The sequence below is a fragment of the Phymastichus coffea genome, unplaced genomic scaffold (genome assembly GCF_024137745.1).
Source record: "Phymastichus coffea isolate CEN01 unplaced genomic scaffold, Cenicafe_Pcof_1.1 PCOF00088, whole genome shotgun sequence".
Classification (NCBI taxonomy): domain Eukaryota; kingdom Metazoa; phylum Arthropoda; class Insecta; order Hymenoptera; family Eulophidae; genus Phymastichus; species Phymastichus coffea.
Window position 1 is genome coordinate 820641 of NW_026706899.1, and position 19277 is coordinate 839917.

The 19277-nt window shown below is 44.4% G+C and overlaps 1 protein-coding gene across 2 annotated transcripts in view; it reads right to left on the minus strand.

Annotated features, from left to right (window-relative positions):
* The window catches only part of LOC131669207 (vacuolar protein sorting-associated protein 11 homolog), a 215219-nt gene extending 196648 nt beyond the window's left edge, over nt 1-18571 (minus strand). Inside the window, exon 1 of one of the 2 annotated variants that reach the window (XM_058943936.1) lies at nt 18524-18570. The gene's annotated coding sequence lies outside the window, so the exon portion shown is untranslated. Of the gene's footprint in view, nt 1-18523 lie in introns of both variants that reach the window. The other variant, XM_058943937.1, reaches the window with a different exon arrangement.
* Nucleotides 18572-19277: the final 706 nt, after the last annotated feature.

Genomic DNA, 19277 nt, shown 5'->3' on the forward strand with positions numbered 1-19277 from the left:
CTAGCGTCTCGGCAGGACGCGGAGGCGAAACACGTACCTCCCTGGAGCGACGGGGGCACGGCAGTCCATGGGCTCGTACAATCTCCAGCCGACGCGGGCGCCTCGCCATGGAAATGGTGCGAATTCACGCTCACATCCCCTGGTCTAGCGTCCTCGGTACGGCGACGGCTGATTCGGCTTCCATCCTACTCGTCGAGGGCCGCTCTTGTTCCTCCGCGTCGGCCTCAGTCAGGGGTGAGACCCGATTGCTCGCCGAGAAATCCGGGCCCCTACTTTTCCTCTTCTTCCGCTTGCTACTGCTTCGCTGCTCCTCGAGATACCCGGCAGGCGTGATGCTCGACGGCGGCCCCTGCCGGCGGAAGCTAAATCTGGGGACCAGCTGCTGTTAGTGCAAGGCCACCCACTCCATGGGTTCATGGACGTGCCTCTCCGGCCGCACCACCACCGTCGCCGTTGCCGAGCTCGCTCCAATCTCCGGACTCGGCTCCCCCGCCAACCGCAGCCGGCTGTTAGTGAAACCCATTCTCCGGGGCTGGTCCGCTGCTGCCGCCGATGGTAGGCCGGGCAGATCCGCAGAGCCTCCGGGGCTCGACGGACGTGCGAATTCACGCACAGTCGTCTCGCCCCTCAGCTCCTGCGGCTGTGCTGGAGGACTTCGTAGCAGGAGCTCCTCCAACTCCATCTCCGCCGCATTACTGTCGACGATCAGGCCGGCCACTTCTCCTCTCTCGGTTCCCAGTTTCTCCTCGGGAAATCCTGGACCCACGCTCAGGACGCGGTAGGCCGAGAGGTCCGCGACCATGGCCACGGCTCGCCCCAGCACTCGCGTACCCCGAGTTTCTTGGGTCCTGGGAGCCACTTCTCCGGGCGTGCGCCTTAAGTCGCACGGATCCGGGAGCACTCCTTCTCCGTCACCCGTGGGACCGGCAAGCGGCTGCTCGGGCTGATCCAAAGGTAACGAAGGCTCGGCCACGCTCGCCTCTGTTTCCTCGGGTTCCGGGGCCGTTGTTTCGTCCCGTCCCAGGGGAGGCTCGCTCCCGACGCCTATTTCGGCAGTCAGAGCAGCCAACTCCGTGATTTCATTCTCCATCTTAGATTTAAGACTCATTAGTTATTTGGTCTTTCTTTTTTCGGTCAAAATATCAATAAAAAAAACAAAAAAGTAATAATCCAACCCGTCCACTTCATTACCCGACGGCGGTCGGCCGCCGTTCGTTGCCCACACCGCGCGGCGGAATATAACGCTTTAAGTCTTTTACATGGACCGTCGGTATCCGATAATTGTTATCAGTCTCGAACTCGTATATTACGTTTTAGACTTTCCTTACTATCTTATACGGTCCTGTATATTCGGGGTCTAGCTTCGTGTTCCTTCCCATCGCAGCACACGACAATGAGTAGTTCCTCCGCCAAACTAAATCACTTATACTAAACACTACGTCCCTTCGCCTCTTGTCATACTCTCTCTTCTGCCTTTCCTGCGCTTTCTCGATATGATGGCCTACCAAGTCTCGTAAAGCATTAAGCCTTTGCAATCGGTCCTGCCAAATCTCGGGTTTGATCCTCATCACTAGAGAGCGCCGCTCTACTTCCCTCCTTAAGCCTCTCACCGGCCGAGGATTTCGACCGAAATTTAGGAACGCCGCGTAACCTTCGTAGAAGACTGGGTCGCGGTGTTAATCGCGTGCCTGAATTCGTGTAGGTAGCGGTCCCAAGTCCGGTGATCGCTATCCACGAACATAGCTATCATAGTCTTTAGCGTCCGGTTAACTCTCTCTACTGGATCACTCTGTTGATGGTAAGGGGGGCAGAATACATGCTCAACGCCATATTCTTGAAGTGTATCCTGAAACGCCTTACTTTGATAAGATTTCGCGTTATCACTAACTAAGTACTCGTTTCCCATCGGAACAGGATCAACTCCTCAAACGCGCGCGAGAGCGATTTTCCGTCCGTAGAGCTCAACGGTTTGAGCTCGACCCACTTAGTAAAGAGATCCTGGAAGACTACCATATACCGAAATCGGTTCTTGCTTCGCGGCAACTCTATCACGTCCGTTGCAACCACCACCCAAGGGCGCTTAATCACCCGATTTCCCATCAATCCCTTTGGTACTTTCTGCTCGACCTTATATTTTTGGCAAACCTGACATTGGTTTACGAAAGTCTGCACGTCATATCGCACCCCTGGCCAATAATATTCTCTTATTACCCGATCGCACGTCTTGTCCTGTCCGAAATGTCCCGCCGAGGGCGCACAATGGGCGTCCCGCAAGACCCTTTCCTGATACTCGAGCGGAACGACCATTCGCCAGCACTCCTCACGATTGGTAACCGGATCGAGCAGATAGTCGGTTATATAGCGATACAACAGGCCGTCCTCTACCTTCCAATTTTTATATTTCTCCGGCCGCTCTTGGACTTCTTGACGTCTCCGCTGGTACCAAGAGTCCTTGATTGTCGCAAATTCGCCGACCTCCGCCTCGTCCTCAAACTTGCGCGAGAGTGCATCCGGAACATGGAGCAAGGCACCCTTCCTATGCACTATCTCGCAATCGAGCTGTTGAAAATCCAGCACCTAACGCTGGAGTCGGCCGGTCAGATCTCGCTTGCCTAGAAGTATCGTCAACGCGCTATGATCCGTCACTACTACAAAGTGAAACCCCTCGATATACGGCCTAAACTTCTTAACTGCGAACCGAACCGCCGAGAATTCAATTTCGCTTACCGTATATCGTTTCTCATGCGCGTTTATCATACGACTTGCGTAGCAAATCAGGTCCTCCCCGTCCTCGAAAATCTGCACTAAACACCCTCCCACCGCGTATGACGAGCCATCGCAATGCAGATAAAATGTCCGCTCAAAGTCCGGTCTCGCAAGCACAGAAGCCTCAGTGAGCGCTCTTTTCAGTCGCTCAAAGGCCTCCTGTTGCTCTTCGCCCCAAACCCACAGCTAATCTTTCCTCAATAATTTCGTGAGCGGTACCTTTATGTCGCTTTCGTTTTCGATAAATTTCGCGTACCAACCCACCATACCCAGGAATCTACGAAGCTGTTCTATCGATCGAGGCGCCGGGTAGTCCATAATCGGCTGAATCCGGTCCGGGTCTGGGCACAGGCCCTCCCTATCCAGCCTATAGCCAAGATAGTTCACTTGCGTACAAAAGAAGTCCGACTTTTCAAGCTTGATCTCCAATCCTACCTCAACTAAACGCCGCAGTACTCTTTCCAACCACTGCACGTGGTCCTCGAAATTCGCGCTCACTACCAATAAGTCGTCCATGTACCAGAAGACGTTATGCGCAAAATCCGGTCCAAATAGAGCGTCCATGAAGCGCATGAATGTCGCGGTCACGTTTACCAGGCCAAAGGGCATTCTTTCGAACTCCCACAGTCCAAACCCCGGAACCGCAAACGTCGTAAATTGTTTACTTTTCTCGTCCAAGGGGATCTGCCAAAACGCCGACCTAAGATCAACCTTTGACAAAAATACGGTGCCGCGTAATCGATCCAGAATTGAGTCGAGACTAGGCATCGGATACGCATCGATCTTTGTCACTTTATTTACTGGACGAAAGTCCAAACAAAATCGATACGTCCCGTCTACCTTTTTCACCACGACCGGCGCGCTACTCCATTAACTATCTGACGGCCTGATTATTCCCGCGCGCCATATTCTCGTCGTCTCTTCCTGAGTAAACTTCAAGATCGGTGGCGACATCCGACGTATAGGCGTTTTAAGCGGTCTCGCATCCCCCACGTCTATCACGTGTTTGATTAAATTCGTCACGGTCGGAGCAATTCCGGGTTCTGGCACTATGCGGTGCACCAACGCCAACATCCGTTCACGTTGCGCCTTTACATAACTCACAAGTCCCGCGCACTCGGCGAACACATGTGCCGTCCCGTCCGCATTATTCGCGAAGGGGATCCATTCTTGCGAGCCCCTAGGTCGCCATTCCCGTCTCTCGATGCTGATGTCCTGCATCCATGCATTCCAAAAATCCGCGCCTAAGATTAGGTCATGCGCGCACTGCGCCACGGCACATACGATCAACGTCCCGCTCTTTCCTCCTATCTCGAGGTATAATTTCAGATCGCCGAAAGGGTCCGGTTCCTCACCCGACACTCCTCTTACAAATATTGTTGGCGGCCTCAACCGTGACCTAAACCTACTCGCCAATCCTGGGCCCACGACCGAAACCTGCGCACCCGAATCCAACAACGTTAGATAATTGTTTCCGTTTATCTTGATGGCTAGAAAAAATCTATTATCCACTACGGCCACCTGGGCTGCGTTATTATCTTCACGCGGGCTCGCGAACCGATCATCCGAGCCTGCCTCGGCTCTTCCCTCTGCTACGATGGAAGGCGTCTCCGCCACCCTCGCACAGCTCGCCGGATCCACGACCACCGATCCCTGTCGCATCGCTTCACTGCCCCGCTCACGGGTGTCCGAGAGCCGCGGAGAGGATCGTGGTGATTCCATAGCACCGCCCCCCCGCTCTCCATCGGGCCTCTCTTTTACCTAAGGCGCACCCGAGGGCATCAGGGAGCGTCGCGGCGACTCTCCGCTCACGCGCACCACCCGCGCTCGATCGGATTGCTCACTCATCTTTAGCGCATCCGAGAGCAGCTGGGAGCGTCGTGGCGACTCCTTGGCCACGCCCTCAACCTGGGCTTGATCGGATCGCTCACTCACTACTCCGGACTTCCCTTTTTCGACAGTGCGATCTTCTCCTATTTCGATTCCTACCGTTCTCCTGAATTAAACATCCTCGAGATCCGACACGTTCAACCGATCATAACGGCGTGACAGACTATCCCAAAATTCCTCTGCCCTATCCTTAGCTATTTCTGAATGTGCGCCTTCAGTTCCGCGCACCGGCCTATCAATCGCGCCATTCTTATTCTGGTCGGGCGGCTCGGCTTCTAATAACAACGCAGCCTCACCGGGCTCGACCTCTTCATCGACCTCGTTGCGCGAGCCACCCTGTTCCGGTGCACCTCAAGCGCCAACCGCGCTCGCATAAACTCGCTCGCTCCAACCCGATAACAGGTGGGATGCGGCCTCCCTCCCTCGCGATCAACGCGTTTCGGACACTGGGAACTCCTATGCCCCCGTCCGCCACACGAGAAACAATTTCCTCCGAACGCGCGCGAACTCACGCCTACGCCCTCGCGGCTTCGCTGCGTGCCCCTCTGCTAGGGAACCAAACTCGACGGAACCGAGGCTTATGTCCGCGCTGCACTCGGGTCTACCGGAGCGGCCGAGGGTGCGGGATTATTCGCATTTATCACCCCGCCGGCTCCAGCACCCGAGGTCGGCCCACCATTTTCACCTTGCTGTGCTGCAGCCATGAGCACTTCGTTCTTTGACGTGTCGCTGCTCTTTCCCTTTGACCGCCTCCTTGAACGTCACGCACCCGATCCATCCTCCGATGTCACCTCCGCGTTCTTTTCCGTTTCTATCACCGCGGTCCTTGCCACATTTCTCGCTGGTCAGGCCGAACTTCGATACGCCGCATCCTGAACCAGCATACTGTCGGCTGCCGGAGGCGGTCGCCACCTCTTCTCCCTAGCCCGCTGACGCCCGAATTCGCAACCTACCCTTTTCAGCTCCTTCAGCGTAGCGAACGGCTTCCCGTACAAGTATCTCGCGAAGGTGGGATACAAACCTTCTTTGCAAATCGCCACCTGCCTTTTCTCCGAAGGAGGCCTATCAAAACGGCTAACGATACATTTTTTTTTTTTATTATTAAAGCTTTATTAACTTTTAACAAGCTATTTAGCTTTTAAGATCACTCTTACAATTCGTGAGTGATCTTATACAAAAGTAATGTACATTGTTTAAATAGTGTTTAGATTTCTAAGTTACATTCTGTAAAGAATTTGTACAGTATTTTATAAATAGAGATATTTGTATTTATAATGAGAGATCTAATACTGTATGGTTGAACAATATTGAATTTTTTTAGTTCATTGGTAAGAAAGTTTCTTTGATTAGTGTATAATGAACACAGCCAAAGTACATAATCTAAGTCTTGGTTGCCTGTATTACAATGACATGAAGCGTTATCTATGAAATTTATTCGAGCAAGGGAAGCGGCGAGGTTATAGTGATTTGCTCTGCAGCGATTAATCATTACAATGTTCGCTCTGTTAAGATTACAATTTTGAAACCAAGGTGTGTTATTATATTACGATACATTGGAAAGCGGTCAGGTAATCACCCAGCGTCTCTCCCTCAGCCTGTGTCCGTAACCATAACTCCTGGTATAAATCCTCCCTTTTATAATGCCTTCCGAATTCCTCCTTTAAATCCGTGAGAAACTCCCTGAGAGTTTGCCAAGTATTTTCATTATTCCGGTATCAGAGCGCCACCTTTCCCGTTAATATTATGTCCACCGCCCTGAGTACTTCATCATCTTTCAAACCGTAAAAATCCTGATACTTCCTAATATCACTTGCGAAACCGTCCACATCCGCTTCGCCGTCGCCCGAAAACTTCAGCGACCAAGAGCAAAAGGCCTTCATCGCGTCCACCGGTGTATATAACCTCGGGGCTGACGCAGACCTGAGCGCCTGCAAGTACTCCGGCGCTTCAGTCTGCGACTGGTCAGCCCCGCTGCATCCGGCCCGTACTCATCCGAACTCGATGTCTCGCTCCAACTATCCTCCCTTTCACTTGCCGATGGGCACGTCGGCCTATATTCCTCCCTGGACCCCCTCGGATCGGCAAATCGTGGTTCGGCCCGCGGCGACGTTCCCTCTATTTTCACAGCGTGATTCTCTCGAGCGCCGCCCTTCAATAGTTCCCTCACTAAGTCTTCCCAGTTCTTCATGACCTCCCTAACCTCGCGTGGTAATGCCGGAGTACTCGTTCTCCTGTCGGACGACCCCAATACTTCCACCCTGGTGGCGTCGCTTTCCTCTTCGGAAAAAAATTCGTCCTCCGAAATCGGCTCACGCGAGCTACTGTCCCGCCGTCGGTGCGACGCAGAGCGAGACCATCGCTTCTCCCGCGTCCGTCTACGTAGCGTCCGAGCCGCCGTCATGCCCTCAGCGCGCGGTGCATCCCGCCTACCCGCCTGCATCCCCAACGCGGCCTCTTCTACGCGATATAAATTATTCGCGCTCTCAGATAACGCTGCTCGCATCTCCCTACGCATAACAAATCCAGGCAGGCTCACGACGATGTTTCACGCCTGTTCTAAAACGTTAGACCCTCCCGCGACACCTTGGAACGCTACCTATCTGTGAGGCGCCAACTCTTTCCTCGTATCGGCGGGAGCCGTTGCCCCATCACTTGACGCAATTTGTGCATTATCCTGCCTGTCTTCGCTCCTATACTCTGACCCGCTTCTCTACGCCGCAACCGGGTGCGGCCGCTCGTCCGCGGATGCCAAGCTCTCTCGCCTGCGAATTAACGCAGGCTCGATCCGGCCTTCCACACGTCCGTCACTCACTCCGCTTTTATCCGGCTGCAGGTCCACGTTGACCTCACGCGATTCCTCCCGCAGAATACCCTCCGGTGGGCCCGGCATAACGCCCGACTCAAAGTCACTAGGACTCAGAGGCGGATTAAACTCCGGCCGCTCACGCGAGATCATATAGCGCAGCATGCGCTCCTGAAGTTCCCTGAAGCTACCCGTCACGCTAAGGCCATAGCTCTTAAGGAGACTCAGTAACTCCGCGGGCGGCGTCTCATTGATTCGTCGCTTAAGGGCCCGTACTAATCTATCCTTTAGAATTTTGCACATAATCGCGCCTGCCGTCCCGCTCGGCGGCATTTTGACAAGCCGCTTGCTTCTCGCACCATCCGAACACCCAATCCACTGTCACGCTCGCGATGTGGGCACAACCTACGACCGCGTCGCGCAACTGTCCCAATTATATAAAAACGAAATTAGACAAAAAGAAACACTAATGACCAACACTAACTTATCCTAAACTACAGTCCGATCTACACTCATCATCGGCGGATGCGACTTCTAGGCATTTGCTTTGACTCTGGTTTGTCCGTTGCAACTCCGATCAATAATATAAAATAATATTTCAGACAGTACGAATTATACGCAATGCTCTGAGTCCTTAATCTCAAAATAAAAACACAAATACTAACTACTCACTTTCGCCGCGGCTCCTAGGCAAAGGCGCACCCTAGATAATTCGTCAATCAAAACAGATTAGTACTCAACGGCCGTACCGATCAAGCGTCTAACTGACTGCGCTGACAATGACCGCCTCTTAAATTGACTCATTTATCCGTCCTTTTACCGGCCGTATTCTATATTTATGGTGAGTAGTGGCCTTCGACACGTTAGGTCAATGACTCACTCGCCCGTGCTTGAGCGTAGCAACGACAACACAACCAATCTACAAATTCGACCGCATATCTCTCTCTCGATCGGCGCTCTATGAACCCGAGATGAGGAATGTAAACAAACACTGTTCGAGCTGCGACTTAACACAGCTCGGCCGATCGTTCGATCACCTCCTCCCCTCTCGGCCTCAACCGACCTTTTCGAATTCCTTTGTTTCCGCGAATTGCTTTCCTACTTTATAATTTCGCGCCCTGTCACTCTTTTTCACGACTATTTCAATTCCGATTTCCGCGACATCCTCACAAGGGATGCAATGTAACACGTACGTTAATAATTTTGAATTCCGCATGGAAAATAAGCCTGAACAACGTCGCGTCACAAATTATTTTAAGGGGGAAGGCTCGGAAGGCGTATTCGCTACGTCGCGGAAAATTAACGAGGGCTTATGTCGTCCGGTAGTGTTAATAATCACGATTGACCTAGTTACGAGAGAGACAGGTTGTACAAAGAAACTCACCCTTTCGAATATTTATTTACATTTTATTACAACTCCTTGTTTTTACATGCGGCGTTCGACGTGTGCGTCGGCCTAGTCCGTTTCGTACGGATTAACGCACAGGGGACAGAACACCGCCTTACAACTTTCCCGCGAATTCCCGCGAGTGCGATGCGAATTCACGCACGCAGCTACTTGTCCGCGTCCGGCCGATACGATGCTTAGAGAGAGATATGGAGGCACGCACCGAGAAACGAAAAAGGGTACCTGACCTTAGGAGGAAACGCTGCTGTGGAAGTCCACGTCCGCTAGGCCAACTACGTAGTCCTCAAAAGGTGGATATCTATGTAGGTGCAGATGGTCTTCCTCTTCGATACTGTTCACTCGGTGGTAATTAACTGGTCACGCACTTTTTTGTCGCGAGGCTTAACTAGCTCGAAATGGTTGCTGGTCAAAGCCATACTACTGCCGCGATCTCGCGCTTTCCACGACGTCTTACGCGCCCCTCCCTATAGGTACCCAATCGGCCGAGCGCCGCCGGCTACGCACACGTGTGCGACTCATGCCGCCGACACTATTTCTCTCTCTCTTCCTCCTCTGCTCTCCGCTCTCGCTCCATCCCTCCAACGCCAGGCATCTCCGCCGATCAGGAATCAAACCTGCAACAAAGCCACATCGTGCGGCGATAGTCGGCTTTAATCAACCGAGACCGATGTGGCAGCGGCTCAGGGGAAGGCACGCGGAAGAGAGAGAGGCCAACAGGGCGAGCGAACTCAACGGTCGCTTTGCACGTCACGAAGTCATATAGTGTGGTCCTGTGTAATCAACACAGGATTTTTATAAATCATAAATTTTCTGGTTCTAATTTAAACGAAGTAGCTGAGCGCACCAAAACTACAGTGAAGCCAAGTAGCTGATGTCACTGCACCACGTAACCCTGTTCGAAAGAGACATTAGCAGTCCTCGTATTTTTCGCTTTTTCTCTCTCTAAACAGGAGCGTTGGCAGCCCCGTGGCACTGGTGATCTATATCGTATATATCTATGGGAAGAAAGAAGACAACGATAGGAAGAGATGGCGCTGAGGTCGAGAAAGGAGATCTGTAGCACGATTTCGAGTCTGAAAACGCGATGCATGGCGACGGAGATATCAATTGAGTCGACGCAAAAACAACGGAGAGTGATACGCGTTGCGACAGTTGTGGCAGAGAGCGAGATTTGATATGATGGCGGACAGAATTTCGGTTGATGGTGATCGTCGGTGCGTGGAATCTCCAGCAGCTGCGCACAGCAGTCGCAGCAATTGTATTCCTCCGGCAACAGTGCGCGACATTACCATCAGCCGCGTGCAGCTATTGCAGCGGCCATTATCGGAAATTCCTTAGCAAACACGCCGACTGCGGGAGAGTCAACGGCAGCAGTATCATCTGCTTAGAATCGTCATCATTGATCAGCCAGCTTCAACACGTGCAATAGAAAAGCAATACGGAGCGATTAATCTCTTTTTCTCTCTCGCGCGAATTTTCAGAGATCGTCGCTGATGCGGGTTGGCATGCAATCTGTGGCCAACTTGCAGTAATGCGAGTGTCTTAGGTGCTACAACGGCAGTGTAGTATTGCTCACTAGCGCAGGTAGAGGGGATCATGGTGCACCGAGTCACCGATTTATGTATACGTATATATATATGACTTACAGCATGCATATCTCTGTTTTATATCTCCGTTTCTCCGAATCTCCGTTTTATGTGCTAAGTCGCGATATATTTTTAAATTACCGAAGCGTCAATAATGAAAATACAAACTCTGACACCAGTAAACAAACTTTAAGGGCTAAATCACTATCTGACGTTTCTGACAATTTTTACGATACGTATGAAGACATACAAGAACCCAATTCAATCTTCACTTACGGCCTTTAATAATGGACATCTTCAACAAACTCAAAGTGTAATAAACGAATGACAGCAAGCACAGATAAACGACCTCACGGAATAAATGAAAAAAATTATGGAAGGAATGCACACAGGCGAAAGCATACATTCAGTCCCAAACAGACGAGGGCATCACTCGGCATTGGCACCTTCAAATAATTCTAACCTCTAAATAATAACCTCTAAATAATTTTACAAGGCTGCACGTTTACACAGGTATGCTGATCCGAGAGGACCGTCAATTTATCAGAGAATTGCTTACAGAAATAGGAGAATACGACGATCAAGCGACGTGTCTGCATTCATCGACCAGATAATAAGAACAAGCAAAATTAAACTCGGATCCAGCAATTTCTACTTTAATTTGAAAGATATGTACATCAAAATTAAAAGTATGAGCACAACAAGTAGTGGATCGACATCAAGTAATAACCGCCGTACAGTTAAAAAAGTGTCTAGATATGTATTTCAGTAAGCTGGAAATAGAATATAACCAACTAGTTTAATTTCGAAATTCTATGCGACAAAAATCCGGAGAGCCAGTAAAAAATTTTATGTATCATTACAACAACATTAATATGCGCATACAAGTCGTTATAGATGGAGAAGGCGGAAATTATAAGGAGATGCATCGCTCATACGAAGCTGATATAGCCGTAGAAAAATTCATACGCGGACTATATCCAGAAGGACTGCGACTTGCTGTACATCAGAAGCAACCGTACACGTTACCCATAGCGTATCAACAAGCTATGTATGAAGAGCAAAGAAGAACCGAAGATGAAAGACTTCGTGCTAGAAATCGCTCTGATTTAACATACGAATATATTGACCAGAAAAGAGAGAGTCGGCCTAAGGACAGATACATTCGATCAAGTGGACAGTACACGAAGGACAGAAACGACTCGGCTCCAAGAGAAAAATATCTCAGCAATACGCGAGAAAGTCATAATAATTTTAGAGAAGCCAATTATCGAAGAAACTTACGAGAGACATCGAGAGAACAATACCAACATCGAGACAAAACACCTCCAACAATCACATTCTAAAGAAGAGACAAATTCGACAAACCTACATACTCTAACTACGGGATATATGGGCATAACAAGGCTCACTGTTACCAATTACAGAACTCACAAAACAGAAATTTTCCAAAGGTCGCCTCGAAATAACATCTGACAAACGAAGATAAGATGGCTTCTACCGATAGACGGCGATCTGCCCAAACCTAATGCTTCCAACGCTTCTGGAACGACATGGAGACGCGATCTATCCCTCGAATGGACGACATTGGCATCTATAGCTGAAGCCATCAGGACACATTACTAAAGTTTTTAGTAGACACTGGAGCTGGACTTTCTATAATTAAAAACTTAGTATTAGACAGAAAAACATGTAACGCAATTAAACAACTTATACATGAGTGAAAAACAATTCACATAGTAAATGGATCGCATACAATATGTGGGCAATGCCGGCTCAACATTTTTGGAATAGATTTTATCTACTATGTAGTAGCAGAGTCATTTCCACTCGATGCCGATGGACTATTAGGCAGAGATTGGCTCCAAACTTATCAAGTTCTTATAAATACAGCCACAGAAACAATAGAAATCAAAGATGAGTATAATAACGTCTTGAAATTTGTATTTAACGAAGAACTTATACCTGCGCAACCAGGAATTAATATTTTTACAGTAAAAATCGATACACCAGATAAAGATTATATTATTACAGACGAGAAAAATTTCGTTGTTCCTGCGATTTATCGCGTTAGAAATAAAAATGCGAAAATAACCTGTATTAATGAATCAGATGAACAAACGAATATAAGTACTAACTTACATATAGAAAAATTTGACGAAAACACATCTCTATTAAATAGTAATATTCCAAACGAACAAAGAAAGGCGCTTTTACGACAGCTTTACTCACAAAACAATAATATACACTCGGCAACAAAATTATCGCAACAAAGATTTTTCATCGAAAAATTGCCATTTTTCAAATGCTTGTAACTCGGTCAATTTTTATCGTATTGAGATTATTTTTTTTTGTTTTATAGAAAATTATGTGTACTTTGAGAAACAAATGATATCCACCGTCTGCAAGATAATCTCACATTGCTATGTCTTAATCAGGCATACCAACTTTTTTTTCTTAAAAAATTCAATAGTTTGCACGTATGCCTAGATTACCAAAATTTTTTTTTCGAAAAACTACAGATTTCCTTTCAAAGTGCACTTTTCAACGAGTATTTTAAATCAAAATTCGACACTCCACGATTTTTTTCGACCGAGTTATGCCATTTTAAAGATATTCCAATGTTTTAGCCAAATACCGCCAACATCAGCATTACCCGATGCGTACCGCGAGGAGGTCGGACTTACGCATCATTGTGGCCCTGAAAAGGGCCGATTGTGTACACCGTTTTTAACATTAGGGATCCCGTGGCTCGTCACTTCCGTAGTATTTTTTGACTCCAAACCCTATGCGCTTAAAGCCTTTAGTATCGTGTATTGATACCTCGCTGACGAATTACCTCTCTTAAACGTTCTTGCATATTAATGCATGCTCTAATTGAATCCTGAGGTATCTCGTGCCAAATTTCATTCAGAATTCTCCCAAGCTCTTGGAGGTTAGAAGGGGTCTCTGTAAGTTACGTAATCGCCTACCCATCGTATCCCACACATGTTCTATAGGATTGAGATCTGGGCTACAAGCAGGATGAGGCAATACCTCTACGTTGTTTTCTGCTAAGTAAGTACGAGTTATCCTTGCAGTATGAGGGCGTGCATTATCCTGCATCAAGTTAAAATTACAACCCATTTGCCGACGCATTGGAATTACGTGAGGACGTAAAACTTCGTTTATGTAACGTCCCGCTGTTAGTCCAGGGGTTGGGATAATCACTAAATCTGATCGATGGTTCATTGATATTCCACCCCAAACCATAATGGATCCTCCACCAAACGCACGAGTTGGATCAACGTGATTTGGTGCAAAACGTTGTCGTCGACGACGCCAAATTCGAATCCTAGCATCATTTCCGTACAGACAAAACCGAGATTCATCTGTAAAAAATATATGTCTCCACTCTCTTGGTGTCCAATATCGATAATTTCGGGCGTAATTCCGACGAGCTCGTCGGTGGACTGCTGCTAAATTAGGCACTCTAGCACGAATTCGTGATCTCAAACCTCTGTCATGAAGGCGTCTCCTTATCGTCTGAGCGCTAATTCGTCTGCCTGGTAAAGCATTATTTCCAATTTGTCGCGCAACCTGCCTTGGATTGCGCAGAGCTTCATTAACAATGTTGCGATCCTCTCGATTTGTAGTAATCCTATGTCGACCTTGACCAGGTCTCCGGCGATAAGAACCTGTTTCTTCATACCGACTAAGAACGCGTGACACCGTTGAACGATGTATCCCTATTCTTCTGGATATTTCGCTTTGATTTAATCCCGCTTCTAGCAGGGCAACAATTTGAGCAGATTCGATTTCAGTAAGCCGAGGCATTTCGATTGCGACGGTAATGGTTAATTGTTGTGGACGCTGTATAGTAAAATTAATGTTGAATGATTTTTTGCCTTAACTCTTGGCCAGTATGCCACCTTAAACTGTTATTTTATTTTTTTTAATTGATTTGTCGGTAAGGTTGACTAAAACATTGGAATATCTTTAAAATGGCATAACTCGATCGAAAAAAAATCGTGGAGTGTCGAATTTTGATTTAAAATACTCGTTGAAAAGTGCACTTTGAAAGGAAATCTGTAGTTTTTCGAAAAAAAAATTTTGATAATCCAGGCATACGTGCAAACTATTGAATTTTTTAAGAAAAAAAAGTTGGTATGCCTGATTAAGACATAGCAATGTGACATTATCTTGCAGACGGTGGATATCATTTGTTTCTCAAAGTACATATAATTTTCTACAAAACAAAAAAAAATGATCTCAATACGATAAAAATTGACCGAGTTACAAGTATTTGAAAAATGGCAATTTTTCGATGAAAAATCTTTGTTGCGATAATTTTGTTGCCGAGTGTATATATATGCGATGCGGGAGAGAGATCAACTTATAACCGAAAATATACGGCTCACACATTTACCACCAGATCAAGCATGTGCTATTTTATCACTTGTCAAAACCTACACAGATGTATTTTAACTTTATGGAGATTCTACCCCTTCGTTGGACGATGTACATCATCGCATCGATCTCACCACGTCTCAGCCTATTACTTCAAAACTATATCGACATCCGATGTCATTGCATAAGAAAATTGATGCACAAATATTAGATCTTGAAGAAAAAGGAATAATAGTTAAATCTAACTCACTTTACTTCCACCTGTATGGTGTATACCATAGAAGCCAGATGCCTCAGGAGTACAAAAATATAAGGTTTTAATTAATTTTCGAAAATTTAATGAGTATACACTTCAAGATAATTATCCACTTCCCTCAACAGATGAAATTCTAGATTAATTAGGTGAAACGCATTTGATCTAATGAGTGGATTTTATCAAGTTTCTGTGTTGCCAGCGCATCGTGATCGTACGGCATTCAGTACTCACAAAGGACACTAGGAATTTAAATAAATGCCAATAAGTCTCAAGAACTGACCAGCCATCTTTCAACGAATGATGAACTTGAAACTTCAAGGACTAATTGGAATAGTATGCTGTGATGATATCATAGTTTACTCAAAAATATTTGAAGAGCATCTTAAACATTTACAAATTTTATTCCAATGACTAAGAGAAACAAAATTAAAATTACAACTAGATAAGTACGAATATGTAAAAGCAGAATTAGAATATCTCGGGCATTTAATCATAGTAAAAGGAATTTTACCAAATCCAAGGAAACTAGATCGTATCAAAAATTATAAACAACCCACAAATCAAAAGGAAGTACAGCAGTTACTAGATCTTTGTGGATACTACAGAAAATTTATTAAGAACTACGGCAAAATAATTATACCACTTAATAAACTACTGAAAAAAGATCAAAAATTTGAATTCACAGATAATTGCCAACAAACCTTCAAAATACTCAAAGAAAAATTAACTTCTGCTCCAATTTTACGCTATCCAAAACTCGAAGACATATTCATTCTTACAACAGACGCAAGTAATGAAGGACTTGGAGCAGTATTAAGCAAAGGCGATTACAAGAAAGGAAAAGATTTATCGTGCGCATTTGCCTGACGAGCGCTAAATACTGCAGAAAAAAACTATTCGACCACAGAAAAAGAGTTGCTTGGAGCAGTTTCGGCTATACGATACTTCAGGCACTTTTTATACGGAAAGCCGTTTGTCCTGATAACTGATCATACGCCTTTAGCCGGGTTAATTAAAACAAAATAGCAGTTTTGAGAATTTTTTCTCTAATTCTCCTGAAATAGGATCGAGAATATTTAAGTTACTTCTCAAAATAGCAGACTTCCAACCAATGATCGAATATAAGAAAGGAAAGTTAAACACTAACGCAGATGCACTTAGCCGAGCATTTTGCACCGAGACTCTTTGCAACGTGGTTTGGACTCGCAACAACTAACCAAGCTTCATCATTAGCAAAGAAATATAGGACTCAACACCTGCAACTCAATTAATAGATGAATTCGACTAGAAAAGGAATAAAATCATACGAATTTAACGACAACTCTACCCCACAAAAGGTAAATAATTTAATCAACCTTTTGAGAACAGTAGCAAAAACCAAAGATGTCAGCAAAATATATGTAAAAAGGAAACACTACTACTCAAAACCACCTACAATATTCAAAACTGAAAATCCGATCCTCCCATCAGATCAAACATATCAGCCAAAGAACCATCCTCGTCAACAACCAGTGTTGAAGGTTCAGAGTTACCCGTAGCACGACAAACTAGATTCGTGGAAGACCAAAAATCAAGTGCTAAGTTATTGTGAATAACAAATGTAAGGGAGACATAATTTTAGAACCCTCTACTGAATTTATATCTAACCTAACGCTCGTGATAATAGATGTATTAAATAAGCTAAAAACTAACGAAACATTAGAACTAAGAAAGATAGACCTAAACACCTCTCGAAACCAGATACAGAAATTTTCTGACATTGCTATGAAGATTAGACGTCCAACTTTTTACATCAAAAGCAATGAACAATAACGTGTAAGTAATGAAGCTTCACAGAAGAAAACTGTTAGGAAACTAAAACGCAGATATTAAAAATTATATTGATTCTTGCGAATACTGCCACAACGAAGAGACAAAGAAAAGATTCAGAGCTCCAGGCACCCTCGTTGACGTACCATCAGATATTAATGAAATTTGGTATGTAGACCACGTACAGCCAAAGAAGTACTTATACCTATTCTTATTGAAGCATTATCAAGGTATGTAAAGGTCATAATATTGAATAGTTTTTATGAAACCACTAATGTACGCAAAAACTTATTCTGTGAATGGGGGACGCCTAAAAAAATAATATAAGACAACGGCTCGTCGTTCCACTCAAAATCATTAAAAAAATTATTGGAACAGTTCGGAATAAGCCACTATCCGATCACACGTTTACAACGTCAATCAAATGGAATCTGTGAAAGAGTTATCGGAACACTGAAAATTAAAGTCACCTGAGCATTAAAAAGTAATCGCTCACATATATCATAAGTCATGAGTTACAATAATACGATACATCCCAGCACAGGATTCTCGTTTTATGAACTCTTCTATGCTCGTACATCAAAAGAAATCATAACCGAAGCTTTACTGAAAGATATCATAGAAGGTACGCAAATCATACTATGTAAACTACGTTTTTTTTTTCTAATGTATTTTCTAAATGTCTTTCCGTGCTCAGATGAATCTCCTCGCAAATGGCTATTTCTTTGCATTAAATCATACTATGTAAACTATATATTTTCTAGTTCCTAATGTATTTTCTAATGAGCGTTCCTATTGTTAATAAACTGCATAAATGCGAAGAACCATCGCAGAGCGACAATTCAGTCTAGAATGAACTCCGTTCCGTACGGATACCTCTCTTTATTATACACTTAATAAAGACGCTTAATATTTAACTTATTCGCTTCATTTCGACGCCCGGATTCTAACAATTACCCTCACGCATATTCTTATCTCGATTATCGCTACAATTGCGTAAAATATTGAGAAAAGTGTACATCCAGTTTAATAGATAACAATTGTAAAGACTAACCAAAAACCGTAACTAAAAATTACAGAAAGAATAAAGTTAGAAAGATCACAATTAGTAAAAATTAAGAATTTTACTTTTATTTTTTCGTTTTTATTATTATAATTTTTTAAAGTTTATTAAAATTTAATTAATTAATTTCAATTTTTTAATACTTGAGAAAAAAAAATTACAAGCGTGTTTAAAAACAATAATTTTTTTTCAGCTCAAAAGTTGAGAGTTCTGTAGATATGCTTATTTAGAATTTAAAAAACAGAATTTCGGCAAATGAAATTGTATGTAACTGTTAACGGATGAAATCATTCTATTTTCTCTCTTTGTAAGATAATATACAATTACAGTGACGATATCGTGATTACAGTTTAGGACACTTATTTACGGCAATGATTTCATTTCAGGAAGTAAGTTAGTTATTGCTAAAAAATGGTCTATCAAAAATAGTGTGAAACATTTTTAAATATATGTTTTTATAGTGCTTAATAATAAAGGAACATTTTTAAAAATTAGAAAAAGAAATTATACTAAAATAATAACAATTATTATTGAAGATATTACTGTTAGATACCTTATAAAATATTTGAAGGTGTTATATAGATTCACGTCACTTCCATTGCTTCTTAATAGACATTGTATGGAGTATTTTATATTCTACAATGTTTATCGTCAGCCATTAGATAATATGATATAGCCCAAAGTCCATAAGAACGGGTATACCCATAAATCCGTCAAAATGTTGTGTAAATGACATTAGTGTGAAAGTAATCACTTTGACAGGCTTTGATTAATACAATCCTTAATGTTTTGGTCTTAAACGCCGCAAAGTCCTGCGTAAGACCAAAGTGGGGGAAAAAGTAGAAGAGATAAGCCGTACGCTCGCATCAGAGACAAAGCCTGAGAGATTGACGAGCAAACAGAAGAAAACCCGAAAAGAACGAATAATTTATTCTAACTGATACATATATAACGTGGACGTATAGTAAATAAACAAATAATTATCAATACAATCAATAACTCGCTTACGGTCTTTCTTTTAGAAATAATTAAAAAATATATTTACGATTCCGTGGATTATTACTAATATCATTATCATACTACAATTAAATTAGAAAATTCATAATTTTTCTTTTAACTTGATATTAAGAGCTATAAATTCTGTAAAATCTTCCTCATATACTGTATTTTAATAATTATTACTTCATTATTTTTGTTCCAAAATTTCGTCACTTAACGTTTGCGGTGAGATGCAGAAACTTCGATTTTATGGCGATTTAATTTTAACACGTTTACACATTCACCACGTAAGTAATAATTATCTTGAA